Below are 6,000 nucleotides of genomic sequence, written 5' to 3' on the forward strand. Positions count from 1 at the left end.
TGGTTGCCGTATGCCTGTTGCCACTCTCTTCTACCATATACCACCTTGAGTAGTCACATTTTTGACCGGATGTTTTATTCACAGTGGAGGGTACAAAGGACCCCCATTCTTATTAATGGTGAGTGGTCAACCCCTTCCCCCACCCAACCCTCCCCCGTATCCAGTATTTATGAATTAGATAAAGATCTGACAATATTGCTGATCAAATGTATAAAGAATCCAAAAAGTTTAGAAAGTTTAGAAAGTTTAGATGCATCCAGTCTCACGGTGGACCCCCTCTTTATTGGGCGAGGCAGGCGCCTATTGGAAATTTAAGGGTTTATGGGTAACCAAGCTTCACTAGGAAAATGAATAGTAACATGTTTATGGCTCGGCACTCATTGCCCTGTGTGGTCTTTCCTCAGCACCTCGGCAAATAACATGGGTGTAATATTGGAGGTGATTATGATGAGCCTCTCTCCGGTGTAGACCACAGTCACTGCTTGTCACCGTTGGCTCTTACCCACCTCTGGTACGGCGGGATACTGCTCAATATCGCTGACACATTCATTTTATGTCGACTTCTACCAATTATAAGCCTGGGAGTTCCTTGGTTGAGGACACATTTTATGTTGAGAGAACACGTGTGATTATGTATGATGATGACATCATCAGTGTGTGCTCCGGGGTCACCCAGTGATGTCATGAATGTTCTGCAGAAGCTGAGAAAACAAGTGTGTTCATTTGTTATTTAAGGCATAAAATATTCTATATGGATTTATTACGTTTTTCCTTCTGTATTCCATATTTATGCGCCATTCAAGGGAAATGGATAATGTACGTGACAGATACAATAGATAGAAAGATAGACTGGAGATAGATCGCAGTCATGACCAGGCCCATTCAGGTTCGCGTTCCCTGTGTTCGGCAAAAGTTTGAGCACAAGTTTGGACACCCGAACACCAGCCCAACACCTATGATTGGTAGTGGCATAGATTGCGTTAACCCCTTAAATGCCACCGGCAAAGCCCTTGGATTGTCACTCCTAGAGATCCTAGGGAAAATGGCCTGTGGCATTTAAGTTCTACCTTCAGCTTTGCCAATGTTATTTAGATGGTTAACACTGGGGTTGAGCAGACCCGAACCGCAGTCAAAGATTGAAGGTTCCGAACTCCAATCAGAAGTTCAATTCCACATTCGGTCTCACCGCACCAATTAATCTTTTAGATGTTGTTGGCAAATCTGTTGCTTCCATTAGGATTGTCACTCCCAATGACGTCACGGGGATCGGTGTACCCAGGGCATTTAAAGAATCGGTGCCAACACAGGTCTCGGTTGTTACCGGTTGATGTTCCCCTTTGGGCACCCAAACCAAAGATTTGCTCAAAGTTCGGCCAAAATAGGTGACCGCTCAACACTTGTTAACACCCTGCCAGCACCGACCACGGGCGTTACCAGGTGAAGGGGGTCAGTCTGAGCACTGAACCATTGGCCGAATTCCGGGTTAGAGACTTGAACACCCAAATGTTCAGACCTGAAAATTGTGGTTGGTGTCCAATCAACCGTAATAGATGGGGCCCTAGTGTTGTATCTGGGGCCCCTTGGCCAGTGATTAATAGGGGTTTCCTTTCTATTTTAGGACATGGCAGTGCCTGGAGAGTCGCCCCGTCTGCTCCTTATATATTTTCTCTATTGTAAGAAAAACACACATTAAAGTTCCTAATTATTTCCATTTGACGTGCTAACTTAACAGAAACCTGTGTCTGGGGTTTTCTTTGGCCGGGGAGGTTGATAAAACAGACCTAATTAGACTTTTATGGCCCTTACGAGTTGTAGAGTTTAGGGCGTTGGAGGGTCCTGGCACATTATCATTTTATCATTAAAACCTTTTACAGTATAAGGGAAGTAATGGAAGGAGCAGACGCTTCCCCCTCATATATTCCTGCCAGGCCCTATCTCTCATGGTTTATATAGTCACCCCCCCTCCTCCAAGGTCTGATGGATCACAGGGATCGGGGCCTTCATATTAGAAAGAAGACAAACATTGATTGGGTCCTTACTGGTAATAATTACCTGAACCTAACGGCTGTGTGATAACTACAACATATCTAGTGATTTACTCAGGACATGACAAGGATCTAGGGGGTTAGTAATAGAAACATATTAGAGGTGACAATTATACACCTGGTGGACTAGTAGGATAAGGATTCTGTAGTATCGCTCTGTTATGGGATATCCATGATAACAGGCCTCATATTATTCCACATAGAATGAAGTTCCTGATGGTTGTCCTGGTGATCCAAAGGGAAAACTACTCACGTTTTAGTTGATTACTACTACTACTACCATTACTACTACTACTACTACTACTACCATTACTACTACTACCATTACTACTACTACTACCATTACTACTACTACCATTACTACTAATACTACTACTACTACTACTACTACCATTACTACTACTACCATTACTACTACTACTACTACTACCATTACTACTACTACCATTACTACTACTACCATTACTACTACTACTACTACCATTACTACTACTACTATCACTACTACTACTACCATTGCTACACCTACTACTACCATTACTACTACTACCATTACTACTACTACTACCATTACTACTACTACTACTACTACCATTACTACTACTACCATTACTACTACTACTACTACTGCTTCTACTAGGTTTACTACTACATCTATTGTAACTACTACAGTACTTATACTATCACTTCTGCTATTACTACCAGTACGGCTAATGTGACTAATACTACTATTACTACTTATACTATGATTACTACTATTACAATTTATATGATTATTATTACTTACACTAATACTGTTACTACTATTACTATTTATACTATTGCAACTACAAATTCGTATACTGTTACTATTACTACTTACACTGTTAGTATATTAATGATAATTACTACTCCTACTACTACTACTAATATTACTACTACTTTGGTTACTGTAACTACTAATATTAGTACTTATACTATGATGACTACTAATACTTTCTACTATTACTACTTACTTACTACTTATACTACTTTCACTATTGCTACTTCTACTATTAGTACTTATAGTACTTAATAGAATAATAATTACGCTATTTATACTACTACTACTACTTATACTACTATGACTACTGTAACTACTACTACTATTACTACTTGTATTATTACTACTGACTATCGTTGGTCCACGGAGAAATTAACTAGCTAACAAATGTTTCTGGTGTTTCAGTAGGATATTACTACATGCAACCCTAGTAATAATATCCCTGGTAGACCTCTACTAGTACTTTGACTACTTTAAACATGGTAATAATTACTATAGTATCAGTCCAGTGCAAAAATAGTGATAATGACATATCCGGTGGTCTAGATGATAAACACAAGACAATGGGGCAGATTTACTTACCCGGTCCATTCGCGATCCAGCAGCGAATCTCTGTGGAGGATTCGGGTCTTCCGGCGATTCACTAAGGCAGTTCCTCCGACGTCCACCAGGTGTCGCTGCGCTGAAGTCCGCCGAGGTCCGCCGGAGTTCACGATCCATTGCCGGGTGAAGGTAAGCGTGTGTCCAGCGACACTTTTTTTTATTTTAATGCGGCGGTTTTCCCGAATCTGTTGGGTTTTCGTACGGCCACGCCCCCGATTTCCGTCACATGCTAGCTGGCGCCGATGCGCCACAATGCAATCGCGTGCACCGGAATCCCGCAATCCCGCAAATCGGCGCAAAATGGAAAAATTCAGTTAACCCGTCGCAAAAAACGCAAATCGGGCCCTTAGTAAATGACCCCCAATGAGCTGCTCCTATAGTACTGGACTACAGGCAATCGGTCACACAGTGAGTTTCGGAAGGTCAAGGTTCACAATTTAAGGTTGTACCACCACAAACCATACATAAACGTAGACTCAGGAGAAGCCAGAGTAGACCTCAGGAGACCGATGTGTTGGATCTGCAACGTTTAGTAGTATAGTGAGGATTAACATTATTGTCCGTCCAATGATATTTCGGACAAGGATTGTCCTCTTCCTCCCAAAATCTAGCCATCGATATCCACCTTGGACCTCCTATTTGCAAGTTTGTCGCGAAAAAAACCACCATGTTCCACCAAGTTCCTGACATCTTATAAGGACGCGTAGAGCCCAAGGTATGATGTGCCTTTGGTGGAGGATGTTATATTATTCCTTATACAATTACCATGCAGCGCGTGTATGAACGAAGTCTTAATGGTGTACCTTACCCAACACCGCTCAACTGTATGTAACATAACCCTACATGCTAATTACATGCCGAGCCGTGCCAAGTCTTAGGTTGACCTGCCGGCCGTGTCACGTTGATGTGGAGCAGATCGCTACTGTAGAACCTTATGGGACTGCAGGAATGCTGAGCTTAGCATCTAAGGTTACATCACAGACTTGTGTAAAATTTTTTTTTTTACACAGTTTTTTCTCATTGAGCCTTAATTCATTATGTCGTTTTCTGACGAGACTCCTTCAAGCAACAGCGGAAGCCAAGATCCCGAGGTCATGAGGCTAAGAGTCAGGTGAGCAGGACAGGGGTATCGAAATGAGGAATTAACAGCTTTTGCCCCAGATATCATTTCCAGAGAAACTTGTCGACTCTGTGAACTTGTCACGCGGCAGCGAGGATGACCTTTCGTCTAGCGGTAGATATTATGTAGCACATTAACTTTGCCCTCTTGGTAGGGTAACCCACAAATGGGAAAATGGCTTATTATAGGGATCACTTACAGTGTGCAGTAACGTTAGCATCAGAGAGGTTCAGTAACGTCTGCTGCTTCCTTTCTGATTAACGTAATGGATATCCTCTACATGACCGCAGTTAAAGGGGCCAGTATGTTGGAGCTGGCTCTTCATACATAACTCACACTGGGTCAGCATTTCATGCATGGATATTGAATATTATATCTATAATGAACTTTGTCTTTATATACAACAAAGTTCTAATAGGTTTGGGGTCTCTTGCTCCACCGCTCTTGTTAGATATCCTTCTATTATTCAAATCTGTATTTCCCTGATTTTGGTAATTATATGCCCTTGGTTGTCATTGGTCAACCACCTTCAATATTGGGATTAGTGTAGCAGTAATGGATTTAGACCCCACACCAGCCCTCAAAAATAATAATCTCCCAAAATGAATTCTTATCCGATTCCAGATTCCTGATTTGGCTCCTCCCTGGATACAAAAATAAGTGCAGACTCGTAAAAGCAATTCAGATCCCCTTCTTTAGTCTTTATTGAGTCTTTACTCATCTCAAGTGGAGACCTGGTGGAGACATTTTCAGGCAGTTCTCTATTTGGTCTTTACGGCCAATGTAAAAGTCATTTTAATGGCAGTGATGAAGAAAACTTCAAAGTTAGAATCTTTTGAAATATATTTTTTTCATCCTGGAGAAAAGCCCTTTATTATATTTTTTTGTACAAAGGGAAACCTTGGCCTTGGTTATATATGAGGCAGCTCTCTCTCCCCTCTCTTAGCAAGAAGTCTCATGATCATCACAAGCAGTAATTAGCATCTCAATTACGTCTCACAGTTTTCTTTAGACTTCACGCAAGACTCTAAAAGATTCTATGACCAACTCCTAGGCTCAAAATCTAGCAATACATGCCTTTTTTACTGGCGGAACCTTCTTCCCCCCAATGTGTATTGTTTAAGGCAGTGGTGGCGAACCTATGGCACGGGTGCCAGAGGTAGCACTCGGAGCCCTTTCTGTGGGCACTCAGCACAGAATTTACCAGATAGGACTGAAGGCTTCCTACTGCAATATAAGACAACCAAGGACCCGCCATGCTCAGTGCTATTTTAAAGTGACACATACTTGGCTGCCAGGACTACAGGAGGAGTATGGGCAGAAGGTGTGGACAGAGATGGATTATTGTTGGACCTCATGCTTTGGGTCCCCTGATTCTTCCTCTTTAGTGGGCCCTGGAGGGAAGCTACAAACCTTATGTCTCCTGCTTT

Source organism: Engystomops pustulosus, chromosome 1 (genome assembly GCF_040894005.1).
Source record: "Engystomops pustulosus chromosome 1, aEngPut4.maternal, whole genome shotgun sequence".
Taxonomy (NCBI): Eukaryota; Metazoa; Chordata; class Amphibia; order Anura; family Leptodactylidae; genus Engystomops; species Engystomops pustulosus.